Source organism: Somniosus microcephalus, chromosome 2 (assembly GCF_052327205.1).
Source record: "Somniosus microcephalus isolate GS21.2 chromosome 2, FLI_Smic_1.0, whole genome shotgun sequence".
NCBI classification, from domain to species: Eukaryota; Metazoa; Chordata; class Chondrichthyes; order Squaliformes; family Somniosidae; genus Somniosus; species Somniosus microcephalus.
This window is the reverse complement of record NC_140988.1, coordinates 172,644,509-172,668,465: the sequence shown is the minus strand read 5'-3', so window position 1 is coordinate 172,668,465 and position 23,957 is coordinate 172,644,509. Positions and strand designations below refer to the sequence as shown.

The 23,957-nt window shown below is 44.7% G+C and overlaps 1 protein-coding gene across 1 annotated transcript in view; it reads right to left on the bottom strand.

The window, feature by feature from the left end:
• Window positions 1-23,957, bottom strand: part of LOC147123109 (uncharacterized) — a 70,604-nt gene that overhangs the window by 31,715 nt on the left and 14,932 nt on the right. The window lies entirely within an intron of this gene.

Genomic DNA, 23,957 nt, shown 5'->3' with positions numbered 1-23,957 from the left:
GGAATTAGCCCTAATCTTTGGAGCAGATTCAGCTGCCAGCCTTTCATTGCCACACAAGCTGTGGTCTTAGGTGGGCAGGACAGTGACAAATGGAATTCAATCCCGAGAAGTGTGAGGTAATGTATTTGGGGAGGGCTAACAAGGAAAGGGAATACACATTAAATGGTAGGACACTGAGTAGTGTAGAGGAACAAAGGGACCTTGGAGTGCATGTCCACAGATCCCTGAAGGTAGCAGGCCAGCTAGATTAAGAAGGCATACGGAATGCTTGCCTTTATTAGTCATGGCATAGAATACAAGAGCAGGGAGGTTGTGCTTCAACTATATAAAACACTAGTTAGGCCTCAGCTAGAGTAATGCATGCAGTTCTGGTCACCACATTACAGGAAAGATGTGATTGCACTAGAGAGGGTACAGAGGAGATTTACAAAGATGTTGCCGGGAGTAGAGAATCTTAGCTATGAGGAAAGACTGGATAGGCTGGGTCTGTTTTCCTTGGAACAGAGGAGGCTGAGGGGAGAACTTATTGAGGTGTATAAAATTATGAGGGGCCTAGATAAAGGGGATAGAAAGGACCTATTTCCTTTAGTAGAGGGGTCAAAAACAGATTTAAAGTAATTGGGGGAAGGTTTAGAGGGGATTTGAGGGGAAATTTCTCCACCCAGAAGGTTGTGGGGGTTTGGAACTCACTGCCTGAAAGGGTGGTAGAGGCAGAAACCCTAACCACATTTAAAAAGTACTTGGATGTGCACTTGGGATGCTGTAACCTGCAGGGCTACGGACCAAGAGCTGGGAAGTGTGATTAAGCTGGATAGCTCTTTGTTGGCCGGCGCGGACACGATGGGCCGAAATGGCCTCCTTCCGTGCTGTAACTTTCTATGGTTCTATGATTATTTTGGGTGCATGCTGAATCTTTCTAACTTTATTGCAAAAGATTTCTGAAAAAATACATGAAAATATTAAAGCTAAAAACTATCCAAAAGCTCACTAATGCATTTGCAATACAGATCATATTTAGACATTTACACACAATTTTTGCTTTTACATTAATGGCCCAGAAATTCGGGTCGGGGGCTTCCTGCGGGTGTAAGCCCCCGACCTGCACTTACCTTGCACGCCGGCCGTTGAGCTGTAGGCCCCCGTGGAATTCCGATCCTGGGCCTGCTCCAACTGCCGGTGCGCAGTGCTTGCGTATCCCAGGGGCGCAGTTAGTTCGATGCGTCCCCTGGGATCACGTGGGCCATGGACAGCCAATGGTAGCAGGGAATGCTTCATTCATAAGTTTGACAGGAAGAGCTGTCAAACTTATAAATACTATAAGCCCCAAAACATCACTAAATCTTCAAATAAATTTTTTTTTAATCACATTTTTTAAACAAACTATAAATTACATGAAATAATTATTTTAAACAATAATTTAAATTTTTGAAAAAAATAATTTTATTTTCTAACGGGGCTAAAAATAAACTTACCTTTCTTTAAAGTATTTAAAAATAATAAACCTGTGGGAAAAATGTTTTAATTTTAATTAATTCACCACTTACCTTGTAAAAAGCAGGCCTTGCGACTGCTTTTTAAATGTCTAACTTCTGGAGACTTACCCTCCCGGGAAACCCTGCAAAAAAAAGTAAGTTCGATGCGCACACGCAGCCTCTCCTGCGCATGCGTTCGACCTCTGAACCCCTTCTTTCAGGGGAACGGAAGTGCCGGTTTCCCGCGCATGCGCAGTGCATGCACAAAACCGGCACTTCCATTGGGCCTACGGGTGAGTACCCCGTGCGTGCTCACCCGTGGGGACCCGAAGTTCTGGGCCATTAAGATTTTTATTAAGCTTTCACAGTAAATACACTATGTCCTAGAAGTGCATCCACTTATAAAGAGTTGGAAGGATATCAGAGCAGATTCCAGCTGAATAGTCCTCATAATTTGGAACAGTCAGATCATGGGTTTATCAGCAAGCATGAGCGGTACGTAATTCCATTGTTATCATTCTTTGGGAGGTGGGTATAACGCTCACTAAAAAAATTGGTGTGACATGCAACAACCTGATTTCCCCCATGGTTATGCTTTTATTATTAATCAGGTACTGACTTGGATAGAGAACTGATTGGCAGACAGGAAGCAAAGAGTTGGAAAAAACGGGTCGTTTTCCGAGTGGCAGGCAGTGACTAGTGGGGTACGGCAGGGATCGGTGCTAGGACCCCAGCTATTCACAATATATATTAATGATCTAGACAAGGGAACTAGATGTAATATCTCCAAGTTTGCAGACGACACAAAGCTGGGTGGGTGTGTGTGCTGTGAGGAGGATGCAGAGAAACTCTAGTATGATTTGGACAGGTTGGGTGATTGGGCAGATGCATGGCAGATGCAGTATAATGTGGATAAATGCGACGGCCTTGGTGAGACCACACCTTGAGTATTGTGTGCAGTTTTGGTCGCCTTATCTGAGGAAGGATGTTCTTGCCATGGAGGGAGTGCAACGAAGATTCACCAGACTGATACCTGGGGTGGCAGGAATGACGTATGAAGAGAAATTGGGTCGATTAGGCTTATATACGCTAGAGCTTAGAAGAATGAGAGGGGATCTCATTGAAACCTATAAAATTCTAACAGGACTAGATAGACTAGATGCAGGAAGGATGTTCCCGATAGCGGGGAGTCCAGAACCAGGGGTCACAGTCTGAAGATAAGGGGTAAGCCATTCAGGACAGAGATGAGGAGGAATTTCTTCACCCAGAGAGTGGTGAACCTGTGGAATTCTCTACCACAGAAGGCAGTTAAGGCCAATTCATTAAATATATTCAAGAAGGAGTTAGATATATTTCTTAAGTCTAAAGGGATCAAGGGATATGGGGAGAAAGCAGGGACAGGGTACTGAATTTGGATGATCAGCCATGATCTCATTGAATGGCGGTGCAGGCTCGAGGGGCCGAATGGCCTACTCCTGCTCCTATCTTCTATGTTTCTATTATACCCAATACCAACAACATCTTTGCAGCCAATATAGAGTAAATTCTGACCTTTAAATTATCACACTACTGCCACTCCCTCCCTCTTTGACATAGTTTGCACTATATTTTTCCAAATTGTATAGAGTGTCTGAGACAACTCATTATGCATCTCTAATTACTTCTTGACCTGCCTCAGTGGTTGATTCTCGAACTAGCTGGGCTGACTTGCTCAAAAGTCTATGGAGCTAAATTGGATAGTCCCCAAAAACAATTGTGGGGATCGCGATGCACAATTAACCTACGCCCGTTGATTGCAATGCAGGCAGCATGCCAACTTAGAACATAAGATATAGGAGCAAGAGTAGGTCACACAGCACCTCAACTCCACTTTCCCGTCCAATCCCCATATCTCTTGATTCCCTTAGAGTCGGGCTAGAAATTCATCATAGCTAAGGAATGGCCGATGTTTAGACTAAAAATGGTTAAGTAGCGACAGGTGAAAATCATCTAGACTGCACGCAAAATTCGTCCTCACTCCTCGTTAAATTGATTGCAGTCATGAGTCTCGTCTAAAAACCCAAGTTCATTGGAGTTATACTGAAGAGATGGACCAATATCTGGTGTAGTCTAAACACAAGTAATGATTGTCACAGGCTTTTTTCACTACTTAAAGGGGAGATCCATTGATGCTGCAGCACCTCCTTCTTAGCATTGTTGGGTGTGCAGCTGCCTCAACAACCATAAGAAAAAGAATAAAGAGAACTTATTTACAAATGCTGATGGCAGATCGTCGCCCCAGGGAGAGAGCACGGAGGTTTTCAGAGGAAGTTTTGGAGGCATTGGTTTTAGCGGTGGAGAGAAGGTGGGTGGTCCTGTACCAACTGGCAGGAAGCCCTCGCCACAAGTCTGCCGCACTATGTGGAGGGAGGTGGCACACCACATCACGGGCAGCACTGTGGTCCCCAGGTCCCACACCCAGCGCAGGAGGAAGTTTAACGAGCTCACACGGGTGGTCAGGATGAGTGAATGCTTCAACAAATGCTACATACCACCATCTGTACCATAAGCTTCACACACTGCTCAATGTACCACACCCCCAGCACTCACCCACCAACAATCTCTACCTAGCAACACTCACACCCACATCACACACCTTGCACACAATGACAGCTATTCAACTATGGCAGGCACAAGGGTCATTAGTTACTAGAATTCATGTGGTATGTGTGATATGTTTATAGATAAATTTATTAATGGTGTTTGGAATATTTTGTGGTCTCTCTCACTTCACCTTTGCACCCAGGAGGATGCTGTGATATGGCGTGAGACAGGGATGGTATGATGGGGATGTGATGAGCAATGGGGATCTTAGGTTTCATTCATTTGAATCGCATTCTGATGAGCCGGTCTCGGACAGCCTGTCCCGAAGGCAGATTGTCTCGCTGCCTCCTCCCTCCCTCCTGTTCCTCCTCCTTCTCGTCCTCCTCCTCATCCTCTTCCTCCTCATCCTCCTCCTGAGGTGGTCCCACAATCCCTGCTGGCGAGGGCTGCACCATCATGATGGTCAAGTTGTGGAGCATGCAGCAGACCCCACCATGAAATGGGATACCCGCTCCGGCGATTACTGGAGGGCTCCTCCCAAGCGGTCAATGCAACGGAACCATTGCTGCAATAAGCCGATATGAGTGCTGGACACGAGTGTTGGGGTTGTGGAGGGGAGCCATGAGCCAGGTGGAGAGCGGATAGCCCTTGTCTTCGGGCAGCCACCCTCGAGCTTGATGTGGTGGCTGGAAGACTGCTGGCGCAAGGTGAAGGCATCATGGCTGCTGACACGATAGTGGGCATTGATATTGAGGATTCGCTGTCTGTGGTCACACAACAACTGCACATTAAGTGAGTGGTAGCCTTTGCAGGATTGTTATGTGGTCCCCGCAAAGCCATGTGGGTGCAGGCAATGTCACCCTGCACCATGGGGAAGCCCGCTATCCTGGCAAACACACATTCACGCTTGTCCTGTTTCTCTCTGGTGATCGGGAAGCCAATGTAGTCCCTTCTCCTGCTGTAGAGATCCTCAGTGACCTCCTTGATGCAGCGATGGACAGCACACTGAAATGTTAGCTATGTCTCCTTTTGCAGACTGGAAGCATCCGCTGGCGAAGAAATTGAGGGCCACAGTGACCTTGACTGCCACTGGGAGAGCCGTGGTTGCCCTGGTTTGATGCTGGAGGTCTGGCTGTAGGACGTGGCAGAGTTCTAATCCACATGAATGGTGTGGAGTTACACTCATGGGTTAGATTATTTCAGATGGGATTGGCGAGAGCCCAGATAATAGCTTGAGGGATCCTGGCCATTGCATTATGTCATGTAAGGAAGACAATAAGGGACATAGGGGGGAAAATTCGATAAAGACCCTTAACATCACCCCCGGGGGCGCTAACGAGAGACGCAAATACATCGAATTTCTAGCCCAAAGAAGGATATAAAACACTTTGCTAAGAGGTAACATAACCCATGAAAAAAAATTAAAAAGTAGGACATGTTGGCATATGGAACTCGGTTAATTCAGCTTCCGAAAGTTCATTCAATATGGGAAAAAAGGTGGTTGGCATCATTAGAGAGAGAGAAAGGGAGATACAGATTTCACTTGGCAACAGCCAGTGTTCAAGATTGAAGTAGGGTCTTGGGATGTTTATAGTATTGCCATACTGTAAACATCCCATCACATACCATTGCAATCTTTGCAAGCCGGTTGAAAAACGGTACATTGAACATAGACTACCGAATGTTGATGTACGAGAAATGTAAACTTGTGTGCGTCGGCTGAAGGACAGTGCTTTTGACTGGAGGCTACCAAATAAGGCAAGGCTACTTCCAGTTTAATAAAGAGAATAGTGTATAAATAAAAACTTTTTCCTTTGTTCAAGCAGCACGAGAAGGGACACATGCCTATGTTCATGTGCTCTATCTGTGACTATACTCTGCTTGTAAATTGATTTTTATGCTGAAGTTAAAGAATTAAATGATTATAACCAAAAGACTAAATTTGTTACTACTCAAGTGAACAACAGAAGGCTGTTTAAAACAACAATGTTTAATTTGTGTTGGTTTTTATTTTTGCATTGTGGGAAACAGGAGGATGTTATGGACAGTGACAGAGGGAAGGTAAGGAGTGTGGGACTGTTGGTGAATGAGGTTGCAGTTACTGGTATCGCAGTGGAATTAGTTCTTCACAGACAGCCCGGATTGCCTTGGTTGGCTCCTTCTTCCTCTTCTTCCTCCTCCTCCTCCTCATGCACCTCCTCATGCTCCTCAGCTGCTCGCCATATAGCTGGTGGCAAGGGCTCATGATGGAAAGGTTGTGCAGCTCACAGAAGACCACGGCGAACCTTAACACCCACTCTGCCGAGTACTGCAAGGCTTCTCCAAAGCAGTCCAGGGAGTGGAAGTGTTGTTTCAGCACACCAATGGTCTGCTCTATGACATTTCGTGTGGCAGCAAGGCTTTCATTGTATGCATGCTGTGCCAGTGTGTATGGGCTGTGAACCGGTGTCATGAGCCATGTTGTCAGAGGATAGCCCTTGTTGCCCAGTAGCCACCCTTTGGTTTGGTGTGGTGGTTTAAATGCAGCTGGTACAGCGGACTGCCGCAGGCTGGGAACCTAAGTGAGAGAAACTAACGGAGAGAAGCAAAGCTGGAAGTGCAAGTTAGAAAAGTAGTCAACAAAACTAGTAGGGAGCAGAAACAAAGGCCAACAGTAAAGAGGGTCAAAGTGCAGAAAAATATTAAATAGGCAAAGTTGAAGGCACTTTATTTAAATACACGTAGCATTCGCAACAAGGTGGATGAATTCATGGCACTAATAGAAGTAAATGGGTATGATGTAATTGCCATTACAGAGACATGGTTGCAGGGTAACCAAAGCTGGGAAGTGATTGTTCCAGGGTATTCAATATTTAGGAAGGACAGACAAAAGGGAAAAGGAGGTGGCATATCGCTGATAATAAGGGATGAGATCGGTAGGTAGAGATAAAAGATCTTGGCTTGGCAGATCGTGATGTAGAACTGGAATCAGTTCAGGTGGAGCTAAGAAACAGCAAAGGGTGGAAAACATTGGTGGGAGTTGTGTATAGGCCACCAAACAGTAGTGGTAATGTAGGGCACAGTATTAATCAAGAGATTAGAAGTGTATGTAACAAGGGCAATACGGTAATCATGGGGGACTTTAATCTACATATTGACTGGACAAATCAAATTACAGTACCACTAATGGTGTGGAGGATGAATTCTTGGAATGCATGCGAGATGGTTTCCTGGATCAGTATGTGGAGGAACCAACCAGGGAACAGGCTATTCTGGATCTGGTACTGTGTAATGAGAAAGGGTTAATCAATAATCTTGTGGTAAAGGAGCCTTTAGGGACAAGTGTGTAGTGTATGTACTTTGCAGAAGGAACTATATTCTGCAGCCCCTGTATACTGCAGTACCAGTAGTGACCACCCCTGTATATAAGCCTGTGTAGTAACTTTGCATAGTTAGTTCCAGTTTGTCTCCACTCAGTAAAGGCCTGTTGTAACCAACTCCTGCAGTCCGTGTCTCAATTACACACGGGCATAATACTGGCGACGAGCAGATCTGAACTTACCTACAGTTCTGCACCACCTCATGGGGATCCATCCCTGAAACGAAGTTGTTAGAGGTCGAGGCCAGAAGGAAGAAAGAAAAAAAAACAAACAGAAGAAACGGGCGTTGACCGTGGGCAACCGCCTCTGATTCATCGGAGTTGAAGATTTGCAGGAGAGACTGTCGAGAGCGGGGCTTGGTTATCCTGTCTATGGTGTTCCAGCTAATCGGGCTGGTGGCAGGTAGTACACTGATCCTTCCTGGGCTGCGGCGGGCTAGAGCTCGATTGGGTGGCTTTCAACGGGGCCGAGCAACGTTGTCGGGAAGAGGAGAGAGGGTGGAGCACACAGGGCGCGGCCGGTGCTACGAAGCCGGGCAGCGTACAGACCCGAGAAGAGGGAGGAAAGTGTCCCGTAGGGTTGCTCTGACGACGGGAAAATAAAAGAAATTAGAAGCGCAGAAAGCCGCGAGGAGCTGCAGTTTGCCACGGGAACCGTGGAGAGCGGCGTTAGCAGCAGCGCGGGGGGGAAGTGCGCGAAGACCATAGGGCGTCGCCATCAAGGCATAAAATGCCAGCAACAGCGCTAGCAGCAGCGGAGAAGATGGAAAGCGCGGGAGGCGCCATCTTAATCCAGCGGGGAAGAAGGCAAAGCGCGGGAGGCGCCATTTTGTTAAATCGGGGAAGAAGGCAAAGCGCGGGAGGCGCCATCTTAGATTTCCAAGATGCCGAAGACTGGCAATATCACTGCCTTCGATAATGCAATAGAAGACTGGACCACGTATGTGGAAAGAGTCGAAGTATATTGCAAGGCAAACGAAGTAGCCGATGAGAAAAAGGCATCGGTACTACTAAACTTAATGGGCGCAAGAACGTACGGCCTATTGCGGAACCTGATCACTCCAGCCAAACCGATGGCGAAGAGTTTTAACGAAATTGTTGATATCCTACAGGAACACCCACAGGAGAAATCAGCATAAAGATGAGAGCAATGCTGATTACCTTACGGAGCTACGCAAGCTATCAAAGCACTGCCAGTTCGGAGCAGGACTGACAGATACTCTACGGGACAAATTTGTCTGTGGACTCCTGAGTGAAGGAACCCAGAAGAGGTTACTCTCAGAGAAAGAGCTGACGATAGATAAGGCTTTCAGCATGGCAGTATCGTACGAAGCAGCAGCAAGGGGAGCTGCGGAAATACAGCAAAAGCCACAGGAATACGGCACCCACGAAATGACATGGAGATTTGAAAAATGTTATCGCTGCGGCAGAACAACCCATGACCAGAAGGACTGCTGGTCCAAGGACAAAATATGCAGGCAATGCAGAAAGATGGGACACATTGCATGAGTTTGCAGGTCTGGGAAGAAGACTAACAACAACAAAAAGGCTACTAAGGAACAGTACAGGAAAGTACAAAAGATGACGGACAGTAGTTCCGAAGACCAGAAGAGCGATAGTGAATCCGGGAACAAGAGACGAAGCTGTCTCAAACTTCACAACATAATCGCAAAAGAGGATCACCGAACCATTTGGGTCACCCTCACGATAGCAGGGTCCCAAGTCAAAATGGAATTGGATACAGGATCAGCCCCGACCGTCATGAATCGACGAGACTACGAGTGGCTATTCTCACACATACCCTTGAAAGAGACATCCATTGTCTTGAAGACGTATACGGGGCAGAAAGTATACCCCAGAGGGAAAATAAGGGTGCCTGTCGAATACAACGGCAAGAAAATACAGAAATTGTATCTGTACATACTGCAAGATGGTGGACCACCGTTATTGGGACGTGAATGGATCAGAAAGATAAGTTTAGACTGGCACTCCATTCAGGCACTGACGGTGGCTGGTAAAAAGGATGACGACATCACACCTGGACGATTGTCAAAAATCTTAGCTAACGCCAAAGAGGTATTTCAACAAGAACTGGGAACTCTTAAAGGCGTAACTGCCTCGATAAAAATAGAAGAGAATGCAATTCCCAAATTTTTCAAAGCAAGACCGGTACCGTATGCAATTCGCCCAGCCATCGAGGCAGAGCTGGAGAATCTGGAGAATGCAGGCGTGTTATCTAAGGTAGACTGGAGCGAGTGGGCGACACCCATCATTCCTGTCATGAAGAAAACGTTAAACAATAAGTCTGAGGAGCCAAGGAAGGTTCGCATCTGTGGGGACTTCAAGGTGACGGTGAACCCAGTACTTCACACAGTACAATATCCTCTCCCGAGGATAGAAGATATTTTCGCCTCACTATCTGGAGGGAAGCGTTTTATAAAAATTGACCTAGCACAAGCATATTTGCAGATGGAGGTTGAAGAATCCTCTAGGAAGTATCTCACGATAAACACTCACAAAGGTTTTTACCAGTATAATCGACTGGTATTCGGAGTAGCATCAGCTCCGGCGATATGGCAAAGAGCAATGGAACAAGTCCTGCAAGGGATTCCGGGGACTCAGTGTAACTTGGACGACATCCTAGTGACAGGTGAAGATGACAGTGAACACCTTGCCAACCTAGAGCAGGTGCTCACTAGACTAAGAGAACATGGGGTACGAGCCAATCGCCCCAAGTGCGAGTTTTTTAAGAAACAGATATCGTATTGTGGCCACGTGATTGATGAAGAGGGGTTACATAAGTCCCCTGACAAAATTGAAGCGGTGGTTAAGGCTCCAGCGCCTGAAAATGTGTCGCAACTGAGGTCATTCCTCGGATTGGTGAATTACTACCATAAGTTTTTGCCGAATTTGTCCACAATTCTGCACCCACTGAACGCCCTACTACAAACTGTAGTAGCATGGAAATGGAGCGATGAATGTAAGCGGGCCTTTCAGAAGAGTAAAGACCTAATCACTTCAAGAGAAGTATTGGCTCACTACAACCCATCACTACCGATAAGACTGGCGTGTGATGCGTCTCCCTACGGCATTGGAGCGGTACTGTCACATAAATTCCTTGATGGTTCAGAGAGGCCGATAGCTTTTGCGTCACGCTCGTTAACTTCAGCCGAGCGTAACTACGCCCAGATTGACAGAGAGGCACTCAGCCTGGTGTGGGGGGTGAAGAAGTTCAATCACTACCTGCACGGTCAGAAATTTACTCTACTAACTGATCATCAACCTCTTGTCTCCATTTTCAACCCTCAGAAGGGTGTCCCGATAATGACAGCACAACGGCTACAGAGGTGGTCCCTTTTCCTAGGGGCACACCAATATGACATCGAGTACAAAGGAACTAAACAGCATGGGAATGCTGATGGATTGTCGCGCCTACCGTTGCCGACGGTGGAAGAAGCACCTGCAGTGGATCCTGTGGAGATATTCCACTCGACCATAGTCGAATGTCTACCTGTGACAAATGCAAACATAGAAAAGGAAACACGAAATGACCCGACACTCTCCTGGGTCTATGATTTAACGGTGAAGGGATGGCCAGCACATGGCGAACCACTGTTGCCAGCATTCTCGCCGAGAAGAGAACAGCTGTCAGTGTGCAGAGGAACCTTGATGTGTGGGTCCAGAGTAGTAATTCCACCCAAATTGAAGGATAGATTGCTCAATGAGCTTCATGAGGGTCATCTGGGAGGGGTAAAAATGAAGAACTTAGCCAGAGCGTTTGTGTGGTGGCCGGGAATCGATATAGAAATCGAAGAGATGACCAACAGCTGTACAGGATGCCAGAAGGTCCAAAACACCCCACCACAAGCCCCTCTACATCCATGGGAGTGGCCCTCATCTCCATGGCAAAGGGTGCACATTGATTTTGCTGGTCCATTTATGGACTCGATGTTTTTAATTGCGGTGGATGCACATTCAAAGTGGCCAGAGGTAATAAAAATGTCCTCAACCACCACAGAAAAAACTATCATAGTCTTACGAACCATATTCGCCAGAAATGGGCTGCCTGAACAGATTTGCTCCGACAATGGACTACAGTTTGTGTCTGAAGAGTTCCGGGGGTTCTTAAAGAACAATGGTGTTAAGCATTACACATCCGCCCCATATCATCCAGCCACCAATGGATTGGCTGAGAGGTTCGTTCAAACATTCAAGAAGGCTATCAAGGCAATGTGTAATGAAGACATACCCCTACAACACAAGGTGGATAACTTCCTGCTTGCCTACCGGAATGCGACACATGCGGTTACCAACCAAACTCCAGCCATGATGTTCTTCAATCGAAGACTACGATGCCGCTTGGATTTGGTTAAGCCAAACATCAGAAGAGATGTGGAGAACAGGCAGTTTCAGAATATGAATGAAAGGCCGACCAGGAGTTTTAAGATAGGTCAACCAGTTTTGGCCCGGGACTACCGCACAGAGAAATGGCAGCCAGGAACGATCTGCACACGGCAAGGACCCCTAATGTATACCGTGGATGTTGGAGAGAGCATTGTAAGACGCCATGCTGACCAGATTCTAGAGTCACTGGAAAACGTCAATTCCACACCACGATCTGATACACCTGGTGATGAAACCGAAGTACCAATTGCATCTACCTCAGAATCGGTGATATTGGAAGCAGACGAACCAAACAACGACGTTGATCCCGAATCAACTTTGCCAGAAGAACCTGATACCCCAAAGAGGCGTTATCCAGACAGAATCAGGAAGCCTCCTCAAAGACTGAACTTATAATTGCTTAACTTCAGCTAATGTATCTAGCAACTGTAATTGTAAATATGTTATTTAATTATTAATCGAATGTTATGTACTGTTTAGCTAAAAGGGGAGGAATTGTAGTGTATGTACTTTGCAGAAGGAACTATATTCTGCAGCCCCTGTTTACTGCAGTACCAGTAGTGACCACCCCTGTATATAAGCCTGTGTAGTAACTTTGCATAGTTAGTTCCAGTTTGTCTCCACTCAGTAAAGACCTGTTGTAACCAACTCCTGCAGTCCATGTCTCAATTACACATGGGCATAATAAAGTGACCATAATATGATTGAATTTTATATTAAGTTTGAGAGTGATGTAGTCGAACCTGAAACTAAAGTCTTCAATCTAAACAGAGGAAACTACAAGGGTATGAGGGACAAGTTGGCCATGGTAGATTGGGAGACTACACTAAAAGGTATGAAGGTGGACATACAATGGCTAACATTCAAGGAAATAATGCATAATTTGCAACAAACATATATTTCTCTAAGGCATAAAAACCCAAAAGGAAAAGTGATCCAACCATGGCTAACAAAAGAAATTAAAGCTAGTATTAAGTCAAAGGAGGAAGCTTATAAAGTTGCCAGAAAAAGCAGCCAGCCTGAGGATTGGGATCTTTTTAGAAATCAGCAATTGGGGACCAAGAAATTGATAAAGGGAAAATGGAATATGAGCACAAACTAGCGAAAAGTATAAAAACGGATTGTAAAAGTTTCTATAGGTATGTGAAAAGGAAAAGACTGGCAAAGATAAATGTAGGTCCTTTACATTCAGAGATGGGAGAATTTATAATGGGGAATGAGGAAATGGCAGAGAAATTAAATGAATACTTTGTTTCTGTCTTCACGGAGGAAAACACAAACATTCTCCCAGAAATATGAGAAAACCAAGGGTGTGGCGAGAATGAGGAACTTAAAGAAATTATTATTAGTAAAAAAACAGTACTAGCAAAATTAATGGGACTAAAAGTCGATAAATCCCAAGGACCTGATGACCTACATCCTAGGGTTTTGAAAGAGGTGGTCATTGGGATAGTGGACGCATTGGTTGTCATCTTCCAAAATTCTATAGATTCTGGAACGGTTCCTGCAGTTTGGAGGATAGCAAATGTAACCCCGCTATTTAAGATAGGAGGGAGAGAGAAAACGGGGAACTACAGACCTGTTAGCCTCACATCAGTAGTTGGGAAAATGCTGGAATCTATTATAAAGGATGCAATAACTGGGCACTTAGAAGCCAATAGTAAGATTGGGCAGAGTCAACATGGATTTATGAAAGGGAAATCCTGTTTGACAAACCTATTGGAGTTCTTGGACGGTGTAACTAGTGGAGTAGACAAAGGGGAACCAGTAGATGTGTATTTGGATTTTCAGAAAGCCTTCGATAAGGTCCCACACAAGAGGTTGGTGAACAAAATTAGGGCACATGGAATTGGGGGTATTATACTAGCATGGATTGAGAATTGGTTAACAGACAGAAAACAAAGAGTAGGGAAAAACGGGTCTTTTTCAGGATGGCAGGCTGTGACTAGTGGGGTACCGCAAGGATCGGTGCTTGGGCCCCAGCTATTCACAATCTATATCAATGATTTGGATGAGGAGACTAAATGTAAGATTTCCAAATTTCCTGATGATACAAAGCTAGGTGGCAGTGTCAGTTGCAAAGAGGATGTGAAGAGGCTTCAAGGGGATCTCGACAGGCTCAGTGAGTGGGCGAGAACATGGCAAATGGAATATAATGTGGATAAATGTGAAGTTATCCACTTTGGTAGAAAAAACAGAAAGGCAGAGTATTTCCTAAATGCTGAAAGTTTGGGGAATGCAGATGCTCAAAGGGACCTGGGTGTCCTTGTACATGAGTCAGTGAAAGTGAATGTGCAAGTGCAGCAAGCCATTAGGAAGGCAAATGGTATGCTGGCCTTCATTACAAGAGTATTTGAGTACAGGAGTAAAGAAGTCTTACTCCAGTTATATAGGGCCTTGGTGAGACCACACCTGGAGTACTGTGTACAATTTTGGTCTCCTTACCTAAGGAAGGATATACTTGCCATAGAGGAAGTGCAACGAAGGTTCACAAGATTGATTCCTGGGATGGCGGAACTGTCGTATGAGAAGAAATTGAGTAAAGTAGGCCTGTATTCTCTTGAATTCAGAAGAATGAGAGGGGATCTCATTGAAGCATACAAAATTATTACAGGACTTGATAGGGTGGATGCTGGGAGAATGTTTCCCTTGGCTGGGGAGTCTAGAACCAGGGGCCACAGCCTCAGGATAAAGGGTAGACCATTCAGGACTGAGATGAGAAGAAATTTCTTCACACAGAGGGTGGTGAATCTTTGGAATTCTCTACCCCAGAGGGCTGTGGAGGCTCAGTCATTGGGTATATTCAAAACAGAAGTCGATAGATTTCTGACTAGTAAGGGCATCAAGGGATATGGCGATAGGGCCGGTGAATGGAATTGAGGCAGAAGATCAGCCATGATCTCATTGAATGGCGGAGCAGGCTCAAAGGGCCAAATGGCCTACTCCTGCTCCTATTTATTATGTTCTTATGTTCTTAATGAAGGCATCATGACTGCTGCCAGGATACCAGGCATTGACCTGTGTAGGATTCGCAAAATCCAGGAAAATACAGCCTACATTTTAAAACCCCTGAAATGGCCACATTTTTAAGAGCACAAGATGGAGTCGGCAGATCACATGACTCATTTCAGAAGGACATACCACTGCAATACCTTAAAGAAACCTGAGTCACCACCGATTGGAAAATTCCAGACTGACTGCAATTGATATGGTAATAAAGGTAGCAGCAGTAACGAAGTCAAAAACAAAGGACTTGCACTTGAAAAGGTCATGTTAATCGCCAGATAAACGTAAACCCATCACAGAGCATAGACAAGACCCATTATCTGCATCAAACTCAGCGGGACACGGGACATAACCCATCAGTTTGGTTTCGGCCACAATTAAAGTCGTTAAACTAAAGTACCAGCTTTTGTCAAAGTAGCCGGCCCAAAACTTTGACAAAAGAAAACCCCTGATTTGGCGCCAAAGATAAGGGCAAGGAAACGGTATAACTGTTGGGGGAAAATCGACGGGCAGAAGGTACGATCGGAGGCAGAGAACAACGAGAGGTTAAGGTTAAGTTGAACGGTTCGAGTGGAGAGGTCCGATTAGGAGGTTCGATTACGGTTCGAGGAGCACGGAGGTTCTACAAGTTCGAGCAGGAGAGCAGGTTCAGGAGCCCGTCCCAGAAGGAAGATTAATCGGGAATCCCGGAAGCTACAGGAGCACCAAGGTCGAGGACAGTTTTAAAACCCTGGTGAGCATAGAGGCCCAACTCCACCTAGCTGACCTAGTAGAGGGATACTTTAGAGACGGGAGGGTTTTAATATTAAGGGCTTTGTAATCGGGAGTGTTATTTATCCTTCGTTGTACCGCGCGCTTTCCCCACCCCCGTTTTATTATACCGCAGCTAATGAATTGATGTATTTTAAGATAGTCAAAGTAATTCTTGGGTGTTAAATTTTAGTTCCCATTGGGAGGCGTGTTAATGATTTTGTCTGTGTTGTTTCTTTGTTCCCTGTGTTTTTATTCTCCTTATAAATAAAGAAACCATTAATTTTAAAACTTACCTTGTCTCACCTGATCCATTTGTCTTCCGAGTCACAAGTTGGGCCAACACATCAAGGTAGTCTGGCAATAAGTCCAGTGTCTAGAATCAGTGAGGGGGGAGCGCTTCGAAACCGCTCACGAGCAGTGTGAAATCAAGAATCGATCTCGCACACCACAAGCTCGTTAAAAAGACCCCTTACACCTGCATGATTCACTGCCTATGGTCACGCACCAGCTGGACATTGAGGGAGTGAAATCCCTTTCAATTCCGGTACATGGCAGAGTTGACATGTGATGTCCACAAAGTGATGTGCTTGCTGTCAATGGCACCTGATCCATAGAGAAGCCTGCAATCCTCACAAAGCCACGAGCTTGCTCTGCCTGCTTGTCTCTGGCAAGAAAGAATGAAATGTAGATAGCTCTCTTTGAATAGAGAGCCTCAGTGACCTTCCTTACGCAACGGTATACAGCAAACTGCAATATGGTGCAAATATCTCCAGCTCCAGCCTGGAGGGAGCCAGAGGCATTAAAGTTCATCAACACGGTCACCTACACAGCCAGTGGCAACACAGTCATTGCCCTGCTCTGAGGTTGGAGTTGTGGCTGTGGCAGGTGGCAGATTTCAGTGAGGTCGTCCTTACTGAAGCGCAGGCGTCTCACACATTGTTCCTCAATGAGGTTCAGGTAGTAGGATTGCTCCCTGAACACCCTGGGTGAATATGGCCACCTGCTGAGAAAGGGCGTTGGCTGGAGCAATACACTCCAAAATGGCACCGCTGGCGCTAAATCAGCGTTTTATGCTGTTTGACATTATGATCTGCCTGCTCTGCATACTTCTGGCGGACGTTCATTGCACGCGCGCTAACGCCTGCACCAATATGACATACCGTGTGATTCGCCCGAAAGTGTGTGCGCATGCATTGCGGATGTCATTTTGGTGCTCTAAGGGCACTCGTAGCGCCCAAACAACGGGCACTAATAGCCCAATTTCTCACCCTTTAACTCTCTCTGTGCTCCATATGGGCACCTTTCATTCTGCGTCATTTCAAGCAATATATTAATACACTGTTACAGAGAGGAAAGTCATACTGATTTCCACCCTGGAAGAACAATCTTTCTTCAAAGCATCAGAGCTAAAACAGCAATCCACAATTTCTATCTACTTAATTCCATCAACTCTAGGATAATAACTATTCTCCCTCATTCATTTGGCCACCAGTTATGATGGTCACGCAATCTTCTCCAGCATCAGTTACAAATTTTCATTGCCTTTAGTGTCAGCAGCCTGTGGGTCATCATCCTCAGAGTAAAATGACTCATGGCATTCTCCCTTTAAAAAGTAATTCGATAAGCATTGTGTGATCTTCCTGCTCTGCTACACAATGGACTGGCAATTCTTCCACATGATTATTGTGGCTGTCCACACTGGTGGTGACAACTTAATACCTGGGAAATCCTGAATTTTAGGCATTCTTAAAAGAACTACAACAGTATTCATCCAGAATGGCAACAGACCATTATCAGTATCTGGACTCAAACTGAGAGGCAACTTGTGGATTGTACTTCAAAGGAGATAACTGCTAATTCAGGGAAAGGAATGCTGTAGCCCAGAGGCCTTTGCCTGAAAATGTTCTTCAAATTCAAACTCGTCCTCTCTTCATCTTCCTCCTATTCCAAAAAGATGAAGAGATCTACCCAGAGGTCAGGAAAGTAACATCTGGTCCTGGGTGAATCAGTCACAGGCAAACATATAATTATCTCAGGTGATATCAAAACTGTCTGGACTCTACTATAACCAAAGTTTCCTACATTACCAGTGCCTTCACCTAAAAAAAAAGTACTTTGGGACATCCTGCGGTCATGAAAGGCACCATATAAATGCAAGTCTTTTCTTTGTAGTTGATGCCAACACTGCAACCTATGCCCTGGGGCATTGCTACAGCAGGAGGAGGGGCAATAGTCTTTTTGCCATCATCATAGAATTCTCTCAAACGCTGAGGGAACAGCACTGGAAGCAAGGAGATTGCTGCTTATCCCATTTGTTGAACATTCCTGGGAGCACTGTTTTCTTATATTCAATTCCCTTGGAGCTGCAGGTTTGTTTCTGTGTAGTAATGGAACCCAAAGTACCTGTAGCTGAGCGGATCAGGTTTGGACATCATTTTAACCAGAATTGTCTTCCTGTGAACAAGCGCCCATGTGCTCAGTCTCAAGCAGGCTCCTCCACTTACAGTGGGAAGGTTTTGCAGTCAGCACCACTTCCTCTTGTTGGGTTTCAGGATCAACCACAATTAACTGCTGTGCTAAGGCTGATCAGATTATCTGGACAGTAGCCAAAGAGCTCTGGTCACTTGGTGCTGCCAAACAGGTTGCTGAAGGGAGTCAATTGAGACCAAAGTGACCAGCATAAGCCCGAGGACACTGACACTGAGTTGCGGAGTATAAGATGGGTTAAAGTGGCATTGATGCTTTGTAATAACAAAAGCTCATCAATTTTGCACATCTTGAAATCTTTCACTGCAAGGCAGTTCCCAAACTGTAACACAACACTGGACTTTGTCTGATGCAAGAAACAAAAAAAGGGGAAGAAAAATTACTTCCAATGGCAGGAGGCAAAGAATGAAGGGCATGACCCAGAAGCAGGCCTTGTGTAGAAGGAAACCAAGGCCACTTTTTCCGTTGTCTGCATATGCTCTATTAAAGGAATTGGGCTCGTCTCCTTTCCTCTCCTCACTGGTGATGGGATTTTTGTCAGTATGTGAGGCTGAATAAATGAGGAATACACGTACACAGACAGAAAAAAAATAGGGCTTTAATCTGTAAACTTTTCCCTACGTTGAAAGATACTCAAGCAACGTACAGTCTGTTCTTAGCTCAAACTTACTTCATTCAAATGATCTGATATTTCACATATTTTAACATTAAATTACCATTTTTCTATGTTATTTAAATCACTTATTTCAAATAACTGAATAACTGAAATTGTTTGCACAAAATATGCAACTTTGAATTATCAGGAGTAGGCTGCATATATCTACAGCTTTTGATTAGGGTCATTTTGATGATTATGCACTCCCGGCACAGAGCCTCGCCTGCTGGCAATGCCTAAAGGGAATTCACGTGGGCACACCATACGATTTTCCATCCATAATTGCAATGAATAGAAAATTGTGGGGAGTGCGCATACAAATTCCCATCGTAAGCACACATTCATAAAATTTAATGGGCCATAATTTGCAACCCCTATGGGTGCGTACAAGATGTGTAAATGCCCGTAGGGGCCGCGCAAGTTCCGGGTTTAGGCATGCGCTGCACATGTGCTAAAACCCGGAACTTGCGATCTGTCAAGAATTTTCTTGACAGGTCATCCGCATCCGCGGATGGGGTATGACGTAATAAAACTCACTACGCACTTGGTTCGAGTATAAAGCAAGGCTTTAATCAACTTGTTTCAAAACATGGAGGTCTAGTTATCTTTCACTAGTTCCTGTTTACACAATGTCCTGGGCAAGCTGGGCCCACGCCCGAGTATTTATACTCTTTGGACAGCGCCACCAGCTGGCCGTCCAGTGTTATTTCATGAGTCTTTCTTCATGGATCATAAGATTCATAACAGGGTATTTGCCCAACTTCTGCCCACTGAATGCCCATGAAATTCTTACACCTGGTAAAACCAGGCGTAAGGCCTGCTTTTACCAGTGTTAAGAGTTTAAAAAAACAGAAAAATAACATTTTATCAATCATTTATACATTAAAAAATTTGTTAAATATGGTAAGTTTATTTTTAGCCCCTTTAAAACATGTAAATTTATTTTCAAAAAATTAAATTTTTGTTTTTAATATTTAATTAAATGCCATTTTAAATGTGATTTTTAATTTTATTTATTTGATGTCTGGGTGTATTTTTTGGGATATTCCCATTCATATTTACAGGGTTTCCGTACATACCCGATAAGAATGAATGGGGATTCCCTTCGGTCATTCGTTGGTCTAGCCCACGTGATCCCAGGGGCGCTCACGAACCGCCTGCACCCCTGGGATACGTGGGCCTCTAACTGCAGGTACCCAGAGAAGTTCGGGACTGCGAATCTCCGTACCTCCCGGACCACCAGGTAGGCGCGGATTTTATTTGCGGATCAGAGGTATTTCCTCGTGGGAAGCCTCCGACCACAAATTCAGGGCCAATGTAACTCTTTGGAACTTTTACCTATAAGGCCTGGAAATGGTTTTGTTTTAATTTAGGTTACTTTATTGATGAAAGGTCAGATTTATTTTACAAAGATTAACTCCCAGAGATACACAGACTCTTTAGAATGTTGATTAGGAAGTTTCCTAAGTGGGACACGAGAGAGACCAGCTATCACAGATATATTGTTTACTTTTACATGTTAATTTAGCTTAAAGATGGGGATCATTAGGTTTGGTTCTGAGCAATTGCTACCATTATGAGAGGTTGGGTTTTAATTCGAATGCCCAGAATTTCCTGGGAAAATAACGACGAGTTCACGATGCACACTGTTATTACTCCTTTTGAAAACCCAGAAGTTTGTGGCGAGGAAGGATGCCGTGAGTTGTGAATCGCCACAAATTGCTGGACGATTTGCGCCAATCCACTATTACACTCACAAAAACAGGAGCTCATCGTCAACCTCCCCGTGAGTGTCAAGAAATTGCTAGATTTGCACCGTAAATGCACACTAAACTCACCGCAGAAAGCTATGGCTGGTATTTAACAATGTAAGGACGTTGTTAATGGGGTGATTTATGGTCCTGACATGCCACTCAACCTTGGAGACCCTGAAAGGGAACAACTGAAACTGTGAAGTCGCACCACTGCAGGTAGGAAATTATTCCTAGAGGTTTTTTTAAAATTTAAAATGTAATTTTTTTTTTCTTATTTTGCTTTCTGTCTCTTTTATCTCTCTCCCTTAGTCCAACCTTTGCCTCTCTTTATTTCTCTTTCTGTATCTAATTTACTTTAATTCACCCTTTTCCATCACTCGCATTGTTTCTTTCTTTGTCCTTAAATTTAATTGGTTAAGGAGGTAAACTATTGGTCCCATCATTCACCAAAGGCTCAGATGCCCCATTTCCCTCATCATCAATTCGCACTTCCAGCATTTTGTGGATCAAAAATAATTGGAGCTGAATGGTGAGGAAAAAAATACAAATCACGGCGCACGCAGCGAGATGCCCCAATCCAGTAAATTCTGGGCCAATATGCCTGGCAGGGGTTTAAATAATGAGTCATACAGGTGCTGCACAGTTCCGCACCAAGGAGGTCGCTTTTCATTCAAGGAGGTAACTTTGATTGGCAAGTCAGCAGGCTAATCCTCAACATACGTAGTGAAGGGAGCGGGGTCGAAGGGCAGTTTTTGTTTTTCTCACTCTTTCTCTGAAGAGACAATCCGAGATAGTGTGATTTAGTCATAAACACACACACAGGCTCAAGGTGGCAGTGAACCCATATGCCTGTAGTCTAAAGAGATTATCAGTTAAAGAAAGAACTTGCATTAATATAGCGCCTTTTACAGCCTCAGGATATCCTAAAGCACTTCACAGCCAGAAGTACTTTTTGAAGTGCAGTTGCTGTTGTAATATAAGGAAACACAGCAGCCAACTTGTGCACAGTAAGGCCCCACAAACGCCAATCAGAGAAACGAACGGATAATCTATTTATTATTGGTGTTTGTTGAGGGATAAATGTTGGCGAGGATACTGGGATAACATCCCTGCTCTTCTTTGAATAGTCCCATGGGATATTTTACATTCACCTGAGAGGGCAGACAGGCCCTCAGTTTAAAATCTCATCCAAAAGACAACTCTCTGGAGTGGGGCAGTTTAGGGACAGTTAGTTTATAAGTGAAGTCTGTATAGAATAGTGGCAGAGTCTCATATAGAAACATAGAAACATAGAAGATAGGAGCAGGAGTAGGCCATTCGGCCCCTCGAGCCTGCTCCACCATTCAATGCGATCATGGCTGATCATCCAAGTTCAGTACCCGGTCCCTGCTTTCACCCCATACCCCTTGATCCCTTTAGCCTTAAGAAATATATCCAACTCCTTCTTCAATATATTTAATGAATTGGCCGCTACTGCCTTCTGTGGTAGAGAATTCCACAGGTTCACCACTCTCTGGGTGAAGAAATTCCTCCTCATTTCTGTCCTAAAAGGCTTACCCCTTATCCTTAGACTGTGACCCCTGGTTCTGGACTACCCGACCATCGGGAACATCCTCCCTGCATCTAGTCTGTCTAGTCCTGCCAGAATTTTATAAGTTTCAATGAGATCCCTCACATTCTTCTAAACTCCAGCGAGTACAAGCCCAATCGTCCCAATCTCTCCTCATACGTAATTCCTGCCATCCCAGGTATCAGCCTGGTGAATCTTCGCTGAACTCCTTCCATGGCAAGAATATCCTTCCTCAGATAAGGCGACCAAAACTGCACACAATACTCAAGGTGTGGTCTCACCAAGGCCCTGTATAACTGCAGCAAGACATCCTTGTTCCTGTACTCAAACCCTCTCGCTATGAAGGCCAACATACCATTTCCCTTCTTAACCGCCTGCTGCACCTGCATGCTTACCTTCAGCGACTGGTGCACAAGGACACCCAGGTCTCGTTGCACTTCCCCTTCTCCCAATCTATTGCCATTCAGATAATAATCTGCCTTCCTGTTTTTGCCACCAAAGTAGATAACCTCATATTTATCCACGTTATATTGTATCTGCCATGCTCCTGCCCAATCACCCAACCTGTCCAAATCATCCTGTAGTTTCTCGGCATCCTCCTCACAGCACACACGACCACCCAGCTTTGTGTCGTCTGCAAATTTGGAGATATTACATCTAGTTCCCTTGTCTAGATCATTAATATATATTGTGAATAGCTGGGGTCCAAGGACCGATCTCTGCGGTACCCCACTAGTCACTGCCTGCCACTCGGAAAAAGACCCGTTTATTCCAACTCTTTGCTTTCTATCTGCCAACCAGTTCTCTATCCAAGTCAATACCTTGCCCCCAATCCCATGTGCCTTAACTTTACATGCTAATCTCTTATGTGGGACCTTATCAAAAGTCTTCTGAAAGTCCAAATACACCACATCCACTGGTTCTCCCTTATCTGTTTTACTAGTTACATCCTCAAAAAATTCCAGTAGATTAGTCAAGCACGATTTACCTTTTGTATTTCCATGTTGACTTTGTCCGATCCTGTCACTGTTTTCCAAGTGCTCTGCTATTACATCTTTTATAATGGACTCTAGCATTTTCCCCACTACCGATGTCAGGCTTACTGGTCTGTAATTCCCTGTTTTCTCTCTACCACCTTTTTTGAATAGTGGGGTAACATTAGCTACCCTCCAATCCATGGGTACTGTTCCAGATTCCATCGAATGTTGGAAGATGATCAGCAATGCATCTATTATTTCTAAGGCCACTTCCTTAAGTACCCTAGGATGTAAATTATCAGGCCCTGGGGATTTATCTGCCTTCAATCCCATCAATTTCCCTAACACCATTTCCCTACAAATACTGATTTCTTTCAGTTCCTCCCTCTCATTAGACCCTATGTTCCCCGACATCTCTGGGAGGTTATTTGTGTCCTCCTTTGTGAAGACAGAACCAAAATATGTATTTAATTGGTCTGCCATTTCTTTGTTCCCCATTATAAATTCCCCTGATTCTGACTGCAAGGGACCTACGCTTAACTTCACCAATCTTTTTCTCTTCACATATCTATAAAAGCTTTTACAGTCAGTTTTTATGTTCCCTGAAAGCTTACTCTCATATTCTATTTTCCCTTTCTTAATGAATCCCTTTGTCCTCCTTTGTTGAATCCTAAACTGCTCCCAATCCTCTGGATTACTGCTTTTTCTGGCCAATTTATATGTCCTCTCCTTGGATCTTATGCTATCCCTAATTTCCCTCGTTAGCCACGGTTGAGTCACCTTTTTTGTTTTATTTTTATGCCAAACTGGGATGAACAAATTCTGTAGTTCATCCATGCGGTCTTTGAATGTTTGCCAGTGCCTATCCACCGTTAACCCTTTGAGTGACATTCCCCAATCAATCCTACCCAACTCGCGCCTCAGACCATCATATTTTA